The sequence below is a fragment of the Ambystoma mexicanum genome, chromosome 1q (genome assembly GCF_040938575.1).
Source record: "Ambystoma mexicanum isolate Mex_15411 chromosome 1q, UKY_AmexF1_1, whole genome shotgun sequence".
Lineage (NCBI taxonomy): Eukaryota > Metazoa > Chordata > Amphibia > Caudata > Ambystomatidae > Ambystoma > Ambystoma mexicanum.
The window spans coordinates 784,419,105-784,435,503 of record NC_090922.1 but is presented as its reverse complement, the minus strand read 5'-3'; the positions used below and the strand labels follow the sequence as shown (position 1 = coordinate 784,435,503).

At 49.7% G+C, this 16,399-nt stretch overlaps 1 protein-coding gene across 3 annotated transcripts in view; it reads right to left on the bottom strand.

Moving 5' to 3' along the window:
• SWT1 (SWT1 RNA endoribonuclease homolog) overlaps positions 1–16,399 on the bottom strand; it is a 2,657,341-nt gene that overhangs the window by 86,134 nt on the left and 2,554,808 nt on the right. The window lies entirely within an intron of this gene.

Genomic DNA, 16,399 nt, shown 5'->3' with positions numbered 1-16,399 from the left:
TTTCCCTTGTCAGAATACTCCCTACCCTCTCCCTACCTTTGTAGGTTATTACCACTCTTCTCCACTGTCACACATAGCAACTGTACCACATTCATGCTCCTTGAAGACCGGGACAAGGAAGAGGCAACTAGGAGTAATGCATACATCCATCCATCCATCTGTGCACACCACTTTGATATTGGGACGAGGAAGAGGACCTGTGGAACTCCACTACAAGGGTCAGGCATGTCCCAGTGTCAGAAGTAATTATGGTCAGGCAAAGGACTTGCACCTGCAGCCAATTGAGAGGCTACAGATGCACATGCAAAGGAGAGATTGGTCTGAGGGGGAGAGAGAAACACCTGGGAAGCCAGGTCGACGTGGAGCAGGCTGGAGACAGGACTGGTGACAAGGACACCGAGAGCTGCAGGAGAGCGAGAAAGATGGCAAAGCCAGAACGGGCTGCAAGAGGGTCGGTAGCACTATAGATACCAGAGCTGCATGTTCCCCACTGGAGCTGGGGGCACATATGTCTCCAATATGCTGCAGACAGCAGCATGAAGGGTCAGAAGAGGCGAGCGCTGCTCGCCAGAGCTCCCGGCGAGAGAGAGGGGAGTGAGCAAAAGCTGGACAGGAACGCAAACGTACCTGGAGGAGAAGCCGTACACCTGTGAGTGACAGAGAGGGAACACTAATGCCAGGGAGCTCCAGAGGCTTGGTATGGGCAAAAGAAGATGCCATTCGAGTGAAATCGTGTAATGAATGGGTCTGGAGACCGAATGGAAAATATTGAATACCGAACAAACTGCAAAGTACCAGGGATGTCATTTGGGGGTCACCAGGGTTTGCGACCGCAACCCCTTTGTTCTCCCGGGCTACCCCAGTAAAATAAAATTGATTTTTTAACTGAAGCTTCTGGCGTAGCGGGGGCGCATGTCACATTCAGCTCCATCCCCTTATCATCCGGCTTCCTTGCGGCTCATATACAGGAACCAGGAAGCTCTCCCAGCTTCCTGGCTCCTGTTTGTGAGCAGCAGGGAGGAGCAGAAAGGGGCCTGAAGTGACAGACCAAAGCTGGAAAAACAGGTAAGAAGGCTTTTTTAAAAACAAATGTGATGTATATTTTGCATGTGTGAAGTGCGTGTCATATGTATATACATGCTATGGGTCAGTGAGTGGTGGGTGAGGAAGATGAAGATAAAATGTGAAAGTGTGTGTGCTTGAATGTTCATGGTGGGCGAGTGTGTGCCTGTGTAGATAATGCAGTGAGAGTGGATGTAAGTGAAAGTGTATGAGTGAGTGACTGGTGGGTGAATTAGTATGAATGTGATAGTGTGTTTCAATGTTCTGGATGGGTATGTGTCTGTGCGGAGAATGCAGTGTGAGTGGACGCGAGAGGTGGAGTATGGAACAGTGAGTGGAGCGGTGCACTGAAGCAGGGACGGAGCGGACCGCTCGGTGCCCACCCCTACCGGCACCCGTTAAGAGGATCGCCGAGTCGTCTGGTCGGGAGACCGCGAGTGCTATCAACGGATAACTCCTCGCAACACGGTCCCATCGGTTGGAGGCGGAAGGTGAACCGCATCTGGTTGTCGTAACCGGTAGAAGGTACCACAAAGCACCCACAATACGGAGGATTCACAGAAGGTAATTCTATACCTGAAATTTGGCGGGCTGAGTAATACGCCAGGCGAGCCTCTGGACTAGGCGGCTGGGGCCGGACGCATCATCATCATCCGGGAACCCACAACAGTCTGTTACACTGCTCCCTACTAACCCAAATACCGCCCCACAGTGCCACAGATCTCACCAGGGCAAAGTACAGACGGAACCGCCGGAGGCTTCTAACGGTTGGGGAGAATTGAATAATCACACGTGTGCCCAAGAGGTAGGGCTCCCACCCCGCCTGCCGAAAACTAGAGGCCAAACACAGCTCATGAAGCCCGGCGGGTTAGATATTGGATCCGCACTAGATCTGAAACCATATTCCGCCCGAACAAGGGCCACCCGAAACAAACCTCAGGTCACAAGATAAAGCTCATAGCGTGGAATACAAGTCTGGCTCCCCCAAACCGGGCCATGTCGCCTCCGAAGAACAGATCAAAAACTGTGACGATGGACGCCTTCACAACGACTTTGCAAAGGCAGCAACCAACGCAGGAGATCACTCCCCCGACAGAGACACCCACTCCGGTGGCGGACCCCCGAGACACTCAAATCCTGCAGGCTATTGCGGCCCTACGAACTTCCATGGAAGATAAGATAGGAGAAATCAGGTCAGACATACAGCTAATGAGGCAAGATGCCCGCAACCTGACGGAAAGGGTGACCAAAACTGAAGCCTCCCTACAAGAAACCAGTGAGGACACATGTGAACTGAAGGCGAAAGTCCAAGAACTGGAATCAATAGTGGCTAGACTGGAATCTCGCTCCGAGGACGCGGAGGGACGTGCCCGCCGCAATAATGTTCGAATTCTCGGGATTCCGGAAGACATGGAGGGCCTGAACCCCACTGAGTTCATCGAATCGCTGCTACTTCAGGAAATTGGAGCAGGCAATCTCACCCAGGGATTCTCTATGGAACGGGCCCACAGGTCTCTCCAGAAAAGGCCGCCACCTGGTTCACACCCACGCCCAATAATAGCTAAAATCTTAAACTTCCGAGATAGAGAGGTAATATTGCGGTTCTCAAGAGAAGGCGGAGAGATCAGAAGGAACGATTCTCTAATAGTCATATACCCTGATTACACCCCCACGGTGCAACGAGCGCGGAACTCCTTCGTACCGATAAAAGCTAAATTACGGGAACTCAATCTGAAGTATATGCTGCTGTACCCGGCCAGACTCAAAATACTGTACAAAGGGAAGGCAATCTTCCTTGAAACTCCGGCGGCTGCAAATATGTGGCTTGAACACAACAACCTCGCCGATGACACGGAAAAACTCAAAAAAGGAAACAAGCGATAAAGGAACGATTGGAACTGCCTGAGAAAAGGATCACGACACTAAGCAATCACGACATTGTCTGTGGAGCCTGAATTAACGCTGCAACGAACAGAAGTCTTAATTGGGCAGGAGCACGAGGGCCCAAGTGCAGGAACACCAGCGACCCGCCCCACCCAATACAGTGTTGGCCGAATGCCTACACACCACCCGTACCGAAAGGCCTGGAGAGGCCCCGGAGGCTCGGGAGCCCCCGAGCGTTGTGAGTTTGAAACAACTGCTGGGGGCTGTTATTTGTTGTTCCCTTTGGTTAACACATCCTTTGAGATGAAAGTTGAGAAAGTTGGTAAGTCTCCGAACGTCAATATGAGGATAAGAGATGAGAGGGTGGAAATAGAGGACTTGATGGGTTTGAACCTACAGCTAGGGGAACTTCGTGGGGACTCAGCCAAGTTAACAGATGGCCCCTATGAGTGGTGGATTGACCCCGGACCCCTTCTGAAACCATTATGGCTGGTCAATTCAGGATAATGACATGGAATGTGCGGGGCCTGGGCACCTATCTCCGCAGAAATAGGATTAAATCCTACCTGCATAGGAAAAAAGTGGATATAGCTCTGCTACAAGAGACGCACTGGACTGCCGAGTCAGAGGCGAAGATCAGGGAACACTGGGAGGGACAGGGCTTTGGGGCCTCCTACTCCAGATTTGCAAGAGGGGTTTACACCTGGATCAACCCCCAGGTACCGTTCCGACTCACCAAGATGGAAAAAGACCCAGAAGGCAGATATGTGGTAATATGGGGGACCTTTGAGCAGATGGAAATATGTATTGTGAATTCGTACTTCCCCAATCACAATATCCCTACGCACTTGAGGGAGCTGAGTACCAAAATGCTACAATATAGGAATGGCTTCTTTATATGGGGGGGTGATTTCAATTGTGTCCACAACCCAACGCTGGATAGGTCCTGGCCTCCAACAAAGGGGCCCTCCACTGCCACCACGTCCCTGAAAGCTATGACTGATGAACTAGATCTGGCAGATGTTTGGCGGGAAATACACCCAGAGGAAAGAGGTTATTCGTACTTCTCGTCTCCACATGCCCTTCATACTAGATTAGATTATTTCTTTGTGGGTAGAGAGCACTTACCTCAGATAGGGGATGCGCAATATCTGGGAAGGACCATCTCAGACCATTCTCCACTCCTAATGGAATGGAATCACATTGGCCCAAAACCTCCCATCCCCATGTGGAGAATGCCGGTGGAAGCCCTGAAAGATCTGGCATTTAAAGAAAAGCTACATGAGTCCATAGACAATTTCATATCAGAAAATACTGGGAGCGTAGACCACGTCAGTACTCTATGGGATGCCCTAAAAGTAGTAACGCGAGGAGAAGTCATTGCCAAGGCGGGTGGCATCAGGAAACTATTGCGCAGCGAATTAAGCAGGAAGGAACAAGAAATAGTGAATCTGGAAGCTGCCCCCATAGACACCCCGAAGAGGGAAGAAGAACTTAGTACGCTTAGAGAGAATTGCGCTGAAGCATGGAGCAGATTAGCTAAATTTGACTTTGTCGCTAGAACAAACAAAGCACACGCAGAAGCAGACAAACCTGGCCGGTTACTAGCTTGGCTCTGCAAGAAAGAACACCCCAGACACATAACCACCACACTGCGGGATGAATTTGATGAAACTCACAACACTCAACAGGGTGTTAATGATACTTTTACGAGTTTCTACATGCAATTATATTCTCACACTGATCGAGTCCCCCAAGACCAAATACTAGATACTCTTGATGAGATCGGCCTGCCTAAACTAACTCCCACACAATCTGAGACCTTAGACATGGACATCACACCCGAGGACATAACTGAGGCAATTAGATCCCTGGCTACATGTAAAGCCCCGGGCAGCGATGGGCTGCCTCCGGAATTTTACAAGGCATATGAACCCTCCTTAACACCGCTATTACATGAAGTCTTCTTGGAATCTTATGAAAGGGGGACCCTACCGGACAGCATGAGGGAAACTCTGGTCGTCCCAATGCTCAAGCCTAATAAACCTGCAGATAGGTGCGACTCCTACCGCCCCCTTGCTATGCTTAATTATGACGTTAAAATACTTACATCAATTCTAGCTAAGAGGCTATCCAGAGTAATTGGAGACATAATACATACGGACCAGAACGGCTTTGTGCCTGGTCGTAACACGACCATGAATCTGCGCAGGCTCCAGCACATAATAGCTCAAACCGACACAAGCCAGGAATGTTATGCACTACTGTCCTTAGACGCCATTAAGGCATTCGATTCTATTTATTGGGAGTGGCTGGTGGCAGTACTGGAAGGATTCGGCTTTGGCCAGGGGTTCATTAGGTGGATTAAGATCCTGTATAATAAACCGAGAGCACGACTAAAATCTGGGAGATATGTGTCAGAGGCCTGGGACATCTGTAGGGGAACTAGGCAGGGCTGCCCTCTCTCACCCATGCTTTATATCTTAGGTCTGGAGCCCATAGCTATTTACTTTAGAAAGCAGTTTTTTGACGCAGGCATAAGGATAGGCGGGGTAGACCACATTGTTTCTTTATATGCCGATGATGTGCTTATATATGTCAACAACCCTCTTCTTAATGTGCCAACAATGCTGGAAGTCCTAGATAATTATGCAAAGGTCTCGGGCATACAATTCAGCAAAACCAAGTCCTGCTTGTTTCCGCTAGCGGGACTAAAGGGTCGGCCGGCTGAAGAACTTCCTTCGGTAGGCATAAATTGGCAAACCACTTCATTCCGTTACCTCGGGATCCAGATAATGCACACCCCAGAGCTAATGCATGAATGTAACACGAGGGCTGCACTCCCGGGACTACGTAAATCCATGGGTTTCTGGGCTAAGCTACCTCTATCAATGATGGGTAGGGCCTCTATAGTTAAAATGATTGTTCTTCCTAGATTCTTATACGGGTTCCAAAATGTGCACTTCTACATCACTAAACCCTTCTTTCTATTACTTGATGCAATAATCCGGGACTTTTTATGGGGAAGTGGTAGACACCGGGTTGCCCTATCCACATTGGTTCTACCATACAAGCAAGGGGGAATTCAACTACCGAATCTAGAGAAATATTACCTTGCTGCCCAGCTGGGCTTTGTAACTAAATGGCTAGCAGACGAGACCACGTCAAACTCCCCTGCTACAGGACATGATATCTCCGGTAAGACTGAAAGAACTGATTTGGGCCCCCCAAAACCTTGGTGACCCTGGGTAGGAAAATTTGGCATAGAACCGAGTCGGTCATGCAACTAAAGCAGCCATACTCCCCGGAAATGCCATTAATCTCGGGGCAGGACAAGGCCGATACCGATCTGCATAATATCAGACTTTGGGAAAGGAAAGGGGTATACACTTGGGGAGATCTATACGCTGAGGGAACCTTCCGGGAATTCCCCATGTTGCAAGCGGAAGATGGTATCCCCTCTGGCCAATACCTTTGGTACCAGAAGATTCGAAAAATAGCACGAATAAAATGGGTAACCTGGCCAGAGGAACCGGAAATGGACCCCTTCATAACACTACTATACAATCTCGGAGAAGGCGGGAGGGTGGTGTCCCAAATATACGGTCACCTAATCGACACTCCTAACCCCCGGAGTGCAGTACTTAGGTCTAAGTGGGAAACGGACATGGGACTGGAGATGTCAGATAAGGAATGGGATAGGGCACTGGCGTTCCCTAGGGAGGTCTCTAGAAACCACAGATTTCGACTGATCCAGATAAATGTATTATACCGCACCTACCTAACCCCAAGCAAATTGGCTATATTCAACAATTCTACACAACCGAACTGCACCTGGTGCGGGTCGGATAAGGCAAACCTGATCCATATGCTCTGGAACTGCACCAAAACTCAGACCCTCTGGTCAAAAATAAAGCACACGTGTGAAAAGGCGGGTCTGACCAGGTGTTAGGGAGAATTCTCTGTTTAGGCTGAATTTCCCTACCTAGTGAGTCCCCCAGCAGCTTTGCTGGATTTCTGGGGTTTCTTTTTTTCTCCTGCCAAGAGTGAGACTCTTTTACCCTCACTCTTGGACATGTTGAAGTGTGTTTTCTTGGTTAAACCTTGTGTTGAATGGGCTATGGGGTCTTTTACTCCATAGGGCCTCATGTATTTTTGTGATGTGGGTTACACAGCACCCTCTGTGCCGTGACCCAGGGGTGTCCTAGGGACTCCCCAACATAGACTCCATACCCTGGGACTGACTACTGTCTCCCAGGGCATGTAAAGTCACCAAAGACTTTGCTAGTCTTGGATCCTGAACAGAACCAGTACAAACCATCATATTGTGGACGTACTGGCTGGGGCAATTCGATTGCCCCAGGGTCTGTTAGTCGAGGGGGCACGTCTCCGTCCCCCCTGATCGAGTTTTGGCTGGTGGCAGTGGAAACTACTTTTTATATTCGACCGCGAATATTTCCCTATGGGATTTCCCATTGTTTTAGGCTAACACATTTAATTATTTATTTACGGTAGCCTTAAACATACCGCCGGTTTATATATTTATTATTATAACTCCGGTTGGGACTTTTTGCCAACACTTGATTCTAAAATGGCGTTGGCGTTCGCCTCTGTAACTCTGACCCAAAGTGGAGCCCTTTGTTCCACTTTTGGCGGGCTTCTCCACAGAAGCCCTCCAAAGTGGTGCCACTCTGTCTGGGGTACTTAGGAGGGGTGGAGGGGGATTTAGGCACCCTGGACTGAGTTACCTTGGTAACTCAAGTCGCACTTAGTCCTGATTGGCCCAAGTGGTGAGCCGGCCGGCTCACCACTTAGCATGTTTGAGTGACAGCTAGGCTGGGTGAATGGGGGTTTGCTGCATAAAAGCAGGGCTTTGGGGACTGGAACTTCAGAAGTCGCCACAGGACCAAGAATCCGACGAGGGAAGAGCTGAGCCGACCTGCTTCGACGACACCACCCGGTGGAGCCCTGCTGAACCGTCTCACCACTTTTCCCGACGACCGAGGAGAACTCTTAACGGAGTGGCTCCTTCCCTTGACTGGTGGGGACAACCAGTTTTCGCCTTCTTTTCGCTTCTCGAGGTATCTCGTGGCCGCCTTGCCAGTGCCAAGCACCCCGGCAACCGGAACCCCACCACTTTTACCCCAACCACGAAAGTCGGTACAACCCTTTAACCGGAGGACTCAGCGGCTGGTTTCTTCCCGGGCAGTGCAACGACCTTCTTCTTCTGCTCTTCAGCGAGAACTTCTTCTCCCCTGACCGACGTCGAGCCTTGCTGCCACTGCCTGGAACAACTGCCACCGCTGGAGGATCCTTCCCGCTTAAGGTACCGTGTTCCGCCTGGCTTCCCTTGCTACCGACTGTACGGGGTAGATTTAGCCCCCGGCTTTCGACCCTGGGAGTGCCTGGGACACCTTGGCTAAACTTTCTAAGCCACTCTAAACTCTTTCTAACTCTTTGCAAGACTTTGAATCCCTAATAACAGTGTGATCTTTGGCACATTTTCGCTCCGGCTACTCTAAGAGTGGGCCCTGCCTAGTGACCCTTGCTCACTTGTGACTTTGTGCTTCTTTGAGCCTACTGCAAGTGTTCTGGACCTTAGAGTGGTGTGTTTAACCCATTTCTGTTCTTTTTATCCCTTTCTTGAACCTACTAGAGTGTCATCTAACGTTAAGCGCTCACCTCTGTTTTAATTATGTGGTGTTAACTTAGAGTTGTCTAGATAGGAGTAAGGGTCGGAACTGCTTTCATTATAACTGTGTTTGAAGTGTTTTTTTACTATACTTTGCTAGAGTGTTTTCAACTTATGTGTTCTTAAAAATAAATAACTATATACTTTTGAAACCAAGCTCTGGTCAGTGTTTGCTTGTGCTATTGTGTCTGGGTACATATTGTGTATACTTTACATACTGCCTAACTCTTCTTGAGGGGGGTCTGACTGCTCAGCCACAGCTACCAGGTAAATCTGAGTGGTGCGGACTGCTACCAAGTGGGTTTACTGCTATACCTGTAGTCTTAAATCTTTTGCAGTGTTCCCCAAGGGAACTGCACAGGTTTCTGCTTAACACCAGGTACACATGGACTCCGCAAGAATGCCTTTTGGGAACCTACCCCAGACTAGCTAAACTCAAGCACTCAGTTAAACTAATGGACTTAGTGTGCATATTGGCAAAAAGAACTATGGCCATGTCATGGAAAAAACCCACAGGTCCGATCTTCACGGTATGGCATAAAGAACTTGAGAAATGGGCGAACGCCGAAACAAGGGCCTGGGAGGATAGCGTAGCCAGATCTTCCGAAGACTCGAGCATGGCACTAACTGCATGGAAAGACACCATGGTAAAACTGTTCCACTCTCCAGACGACAAACCTCCTTGAATAACTCGCCAGGGCGAATAGCAGATCCATGCGGCCAACTAAGTTGCTTGGAACTAAACCACCACGGCCCAAGAAGGCTCCTGAACTGGTTTTGCCCCCCCCCCATAACCCAAACATCCACCCTGTCGGAGACCAGCAGAACATTGTTCAAGACGACTAAGGAGACGGTTAAAGTTAATTTGTTGTTTGTAGTTACTGTTTAAGATGCTGCTGTACTATGTGGAAATTTGCTCATTTGATATTGACAGATGCACCCGCTGATGGTGTTGTTTTGTAACCCGAACTAAATGCCAATAAACAAATTTCAAAATAAAATGGAACAGTGAGTGGTGGGTGAATGAGTAGTGTGAGACACCTGAAGGTGTCTCACCCGCTAGTCCCAGGGTATCTGTCATCTACGTGGCCAGGACACGGCCACCAATTTTGGATCCAGTTCCTGGAGGTGGACCAGTGTGGGAGGATCACCTGGATGAGGGGTCTTCGCGGAGAGGAAGTGGGACACTGGACTGCAATGCGCGTTATCCCCTTGCCTGTAACATCTTTTAGCCATCCTACCAGTAGGATACCTAGGAATTCAACCCTCCCCCCACTTTTCCAACACAAACACTTTTTCACAGACAGCTCACCGTGAGCGAAACGGGCTACCACCAGAGTCGTATAACTGACATGTCCTAATACAATGGTCAGGCAAGGTCAAGCAATTACTGATCATTAAACACACCCTGCTTCCATAACACTTTCCCACATGGATAAAAGGTGGAGCATGAAAGCACATTCTGAGCAAGGCAAAGCACACGAAGAAGCAGCCTTTCAAAGATAGCAGTTTAAAAAGAGGAGAAAGATGGCGAGACCTGAACGAGTTGCAAGGAGGGACGTGCCCTTGACCACTTCAGACCGTTACTTTCAGGAGCCTTGGAAAATAATAGACCTAAAACCTGGAATTACAGCTGAAGAAACCAGCATTGTGTGTCAGAGGTACCTGGGGTTCTCCATCGATAACCAAGGTGGGGAGGTGCATTTGCCGCTGTGGTACTGTCCTTGGTTCCTACAACTGAGCAGTGCAAGTAAAGTCAGCACAGCCGGAGAGACGGGGAAACTGATACCAGACCGGCCTGTGTTAGATCCAATGTTGCATGCAGCAACATTGTTAGGAGAAATCTAAAGAGAACAGTCTCTGAATCGTATGTGACGGGCGACACGAATATAATTGGATAACAGAGCGACTGAAATTTTGAAGCCAAGAAAGATACCGTATACAGAGTGGTCTACTGCCAAGTGGGTGCTCAATCGAAGGTCTCTTAAGTATCCATCTGGTTGGCAAATGTGAAAAAGTAGTTGTGAGATCGAAGTGGTCCTGTAACGGGTCAAGCTAAACCCTGGGCACATTCAAAAGTCTTTGATAGTTAATACGAACTGAAATTGGTCCGCTCAGCTGAGGGACACTAAATGTGTAACAGGAAGGATCTGAGCCCAGCTGAGGGGGATACGGGGTGAACCGTGAGTCACATGAGAAAGAATATTCTCTGAACATTGTAAAGGGGGATCTGAACCTGGAAGAGGGGGATCAAAAGTAACAATCATTGTATAAAAGGGATCTGAGCCCGACTGAGGGGGATCCAGGGTGAAGAGTGAATCATCCGAATTGAGTCCTTGTGAGAGGAAAATAACTTTGTTTTTGTACATCAGGCCCTCTGAATCAAGAGACTTTGATAAGTAGAGATACTTGGGCCAGAAGGCGCTGATGCTGGTAATTGAAGTGTGTCCTCCTGGTGAGGAAGCCAGCGAGTGAGCTACGCTCGAGTGAAGCACCTTGTCCCATGCTGAAAACGTGGGGAAGGGAGGCCAACGGCTTAAACATCCGCAAAAATCATTTTGAACACGCCTTTCTTTTCATAACATTATTCCCTACACTATTTATATTTAGAGGTAAGGACTGAATTGTTTTTTTTAGTACAGGCCCTTTTATTTTGACAAGACACCAGTAGGACTGCGTTACTATTTGATGGTCGTAGCTTGTTCCCATCAATAGATTTAGGATTAGATGGGCGTTTATCATACCGTTTTTGAAGCTCAATAAACACCCTTGAACTGTGATCATTTGTGTCCGTCTTAATGCTGATACCATGCCTTCCTTACAGTAGGAATGTGATGGTGTGTGTTTGCATGTTCTGGGTAGGTGGGTGGGTTCCTGTGTGGAGAATGCAGTGCAAACAGACGCGAGAGATTTATGGGTGAATGAATGGTGGGTGAGTGAGTATGAGTATGTATGTAAATGCTCTGGGTGGGTACCAGTGGAAGTGGGAGACTGTATATGGGTGAGTGACTGGTGGGTGAATTGGTGTGTGTGTCTCTCTCTCTCCCTGGGAGACGGAGGATCACTAGAGAATGTTTGACATATCCTTTATTGACTTTGCACGCTTTACTGGTATTTTTGGGCAAATCCAAGTTCATGTGTGTTATTACCGGTCTAGACTGGCATTTTGGTACAGCCAGTGTCACCCTTGCTTACTGTGGCATGGCATTAATTACTTGCGATCTTTGATAAAGCATGCATTATAAGTAGTATTACCTCGCTAGAGTGACGTTTTGGTCTAGTGGCCTGTATATGTTTTACTGTAGCAGGACTTTTTATTAACTGAGCATCTATGATTAAGCAAGGATAAGTGTTCTTATGGGTCTAGACTGGCTTACATTGGAACCAGTTTGGAGATGTTTTCTTATTTCAAATTTAGAGGTGCGCGGGCTCCGCCCACCAGCGCCACTCAGTCCCCATTGACATGTTGACAATATTTAACATTGCCTAATGACACCAGTATTATTCGGGGGGGGGGGAGGCGTATGGATCCAACCAACATTAAGAACAAAACCCCCTTCCCACAATTTAAAAAACTGCTCAAAACTACTACTCCCACACCAACCCCCCTTCCTCACTGTATATAAATGTACACAAATGTATATAATTTTGAAATGTAACCAAAAGTGTAATGCCACATTGTAATCTTCATGACCAATACTGTATTTGACTTATACTGTAACTACGCCGTGATACCTCTGGGTCTGGGTGTATAATAAATGTAATAAATAAAATAAAATAAAGGGGACTATGGACTAAGAGTACATTAGTCACTACGGTCAGTAACTATTAATTACTCTTACATCCCGTCCCCTTTCCTCCATAGTTTATGGGCGATTACAACTGAATGTATCCCCAGGGTGGAGAGGAGACCCTCCTTAAGTGAACAAGTTACTTAGAACCGCCTGTCCGAAAGCTGCATCTGATTTAGAGACGGCATCCAAACAGTAGTGCTTACAGAAAGCCGAAGGGGTGGGCAAGGTGGCCGCCCTGCTGATAACCTGCCACAGAACCTGCCGCTGGAATGCGACAACCGTAGCCTTGGCTCTAACAGCATTGGTGTGCATGTTAGCTGGAAGTGGTTTGTGCTGCCCCTCATAGGCCTCCTTGATGGCCGAAACTATCCACCTTGCTATAGAGGCCTTGGATGCCTGAGAAACGGTGACAAACAGAGCATCCGACTTGCGTAAGCCCTTAGTCCTGTCCAGATGGAATTTCAGAGTGCGTCTGACATCCAGACAGTGCAAGACCCTCTGAGCATAGTTCTTAGGGTCTGCAAAAAACATAGGTAAGACTATCTCCTCGTTCAGATGGAAAGCAGAGTCTACCTTGGGTAGGAACGCAGGGTGTGTTCTCAGGACCACCTTATCCTGGCGAGGCTTGTCAAATGTCGCTTAACCACCGGGTTGGAAGAGGAGAAAACTCCCTCCTCCGAATTCCTATAGGCCCCTATGGCTGCCAGATAGGTGCGGCATGTATCCACCTGCATGCCTGACTGGGCAAGGTGTGCAGAAAAGGTGAGTGTGTCATCCAACGTGCACGTAAGTGGGGCCGATCATCTTCAAGTCGGCCCAGTGACAGAAGATAGACCATTTACTCTTGTACTGGCTCCTAGTAGCCTTGCTCCTAGCGCCCTGAATTTCTAGATTAGCCTATGAGAGGCCCAGGTGTTTCAGCGTGACATGCTCAGGAATCACGCTGCAAGGGCTAACTTCTGCGGGGCGGGGTGGATGACTCTGCCCCCATGTTGCACCAGGAGATGAGCTGGGTCCAGTAGCTGGTGAATCGGAGGCCTGTCCGAGAGGCTAAGAAGCTCTGAGAACCACAGTCTCTATCAGGCTGATGCTGAGGTGACCCGATTCCTTTATCTGGCAGAGCACCCTGTGGATCACGGGTGTAGGTGGGAAGGCCTACGCTATCATTCTGCTCCACAGAATCTGAAAGGCGTCGCCCAGGGAGCCTGGACACAAACTGCTGGCACTTCTTGTTGTGCCAGCAGGCAACGAGATCCACCTGAGGAGGCCCCCATCTGCTGAAGATCTCCAGCAGCACCTGATCTTTCAATTGCCACTCGCAATTGTCCGCTCCCAGTCTGCTGAGTCTGTCCGCTTCCAGGTTGGACTTGCCTGGAAGGTGGATGGCCCTCAGGTAGGTGATGTTCTCCATGGCCCAGTCCCACATGCTGACCGCTAGGTTGCACAGTGGGGGAGACCTGTTACCACCCTGCTTGTTGACATAGTACATGCTGGTGGAGTTGTCCATCTGGATGAGGACAACCTTGCCCCCAATGAGCAGGAGGAACGCTTTGAAAGCTAGCCAGATGGCTTTCAGCTCCAGCCAGTTGATATGAGACTCCTGCAGGGTCCAGACTCTGTGGACACTGTGGCTGTCCAAAGTGGCCCCCAGCCTTCCAGGGAGGAATCCATAGTAATGGTGACCTGCAGGGCCGGCTGCCGGAAGGGCCTGTCCGTCCGAAGGTTGCAGTCCCTGGACCACCATGTGAGGTCCAGGCATAGGGATGGCAGAATGCTGACCAGCTGCGCTTGGCAGCCCCGCTCCTGGTTCCATGAGGCTGCGAAGTGCAGCTGCAATCTCCTCATCTTGAGTCTTGTGTACGGTAAGGCCACTAGGCCCTCTGCCATGATGCCTAATAAGTGTTGGTACCATCAAGCCGAGGTCACTTCTCGGATGAGGGAGTGAGTAGTGGCCCTCCTGATGTCCGTGATCTTGTCCTGCAAGGGGAAAACTCTCTCGGAGCTTGTGTCCCATATGAGGCCCAGAAAGATCAGGCTCTGCGTAGGCTGCAGCAGAGACTTCTTGAGGTTGACCGAAAACCCCAGCTCGTGACGTGAGATCATAAGGGTGGAGGAAGTGTGATGAACCGCCTCTGGAGATTTCACCCTGACGAGCCAGTCGTCCAGGTATGGGTAGACGTGGTGGCCCTGCGCCCTGATGAGGGATGCCATTGCATTGTTGAGCCCCATGAATACCATGGGGGCTGAGTTTAGGCCGAAGGGTAGCATTGGAAGTGGCAGTCCATGATCCTGAGTCATAGGAATGAGCGATGCGGCTGCCAAAGCGGGACGTGTAGACAAGCGTCCTTCACATCCAGGGAGCACATCCAGTCTCCCCTGCACAATGTCTCCGCAATTAGTGCTGGCATAACAATCTTGAATTTTCGAAGAGGGAGGGAGAGGTTGAGGGTGGAAAGGTTCAACACAACTCTCAGGCTAGCCTGGTTCTTCTTTTGTATGGCAGAAATCCTGGAATAGGAGCCCAATCCTCACTGGGAGGCTGGGACTTCTTCCATGGCCTGGCTCTTGATGAGCGACCAAACTTCCGCCAATAGAGTTGCTGTCCCAATCTGTGGGAGCGGAGAGGAGAGGAGAGGAAGGGATTGGTAGGCAGTACCCCAGGGATACTACTGAGAGGATCCAGGGGTCAGCAAACCTCTGACGCCAACACTGTGCGTGAAGGGTAAGCCTGCCCCCCCACTGGAGACAAGTTGACCCGAAGGGACGCGTCATGCCTTCTTACCCTCTGAGGCTGTTGCGAGGAGGGGGACAGAAAAAAAGCCCTTGCTCCCCCCCTCTTTTGCTGTTGGCCACGGTGTTGACTTGGCGAACGGTCAGGCTGTCAGGACCTCCGTTCCTGGAAGCGCGGAAGCCTGGGAATGTCTGCCCCTTGTCGAAGCGTTGATGCGACTGGGTGTACGAGTTGGGCGTGGCCTTCATAAGGATAAAGACTTTGCAGTTTGCGAACTGTTTTTCTTTTTATCTAACTCGTCGTCCGTGGTGGAGTGAAAGAGTTCTTCCTCCCCTCGAATGAATGGTCCAATATGTGTTCGTGGATGTCTAGGTTAAATTTAGTAGCCCGAAGCCAGGCAGTCCTTCTCATGTCCGTGGCAATGCATATGGCCCGGCCAGAGGTGTCGATGTGGGCCAGTGTGGACTCCATGATGTCTTGTGCCACAATTTTAACCTCTGGCAGTCCTGCCTTGAAACGTGACTGGCTATGCAACGGAGGTTCTGGAAGGAAGTCGGCTATTTCCCGCCAAAGCCTCTGGTTAACAGCTGCCAGCATGGCATCTACGTTGGATTGGTGAAGATGCAGGGAAGCGTTGGAATAAAGCTTCTTCCCGTATGCCTCCAAGATCTTTTCCTTCTTGCCTAGCAGCACTGAGGATGAGGTGGCGGAGGACAACTGCAGCTTTGAATAGAGTGACACCGCAGCAATCACCGAAGAGTGTGGTTGAGGGTGGGATGGCAGCAAGAGTGGATCCCCCTCGATTTGTCCAACTTGGCGTCCAGGCGCTGATTGACATGTTGGGCCGATAGGGGCTTGAGCCACCCCTTTTTGGCCAAGGCGACAAGGTCATTCTGTATCAGGATCCCCGTTCTAGCCGCAGAGCGTAGAGTGAGGACCTCTACAAGTATCCCACCTCCAGTTGTGCGACTTCGGGTTGAGGAAGGCCCAAGTATTCTGACAGACCTGAGAGTCGTTTGTGGAAGGCCTTGGCTGATGGTGGTGCGTCGGGGCCTGCGGCGCAGGAGCCATAGGACGAATGACTATAGGTGGAGGGGCCAGAGGGAGGATGTCCCTGATTACATCCCTAAGGATGGACCCTATCTGAGGAGATCTCGTGAGCAACTTTTCAAAGAACCTGTCCTCGCAGGCCTGTGGGGTGGCAGGCGATTCTGATGGGATAGCGGGCGGATGGTG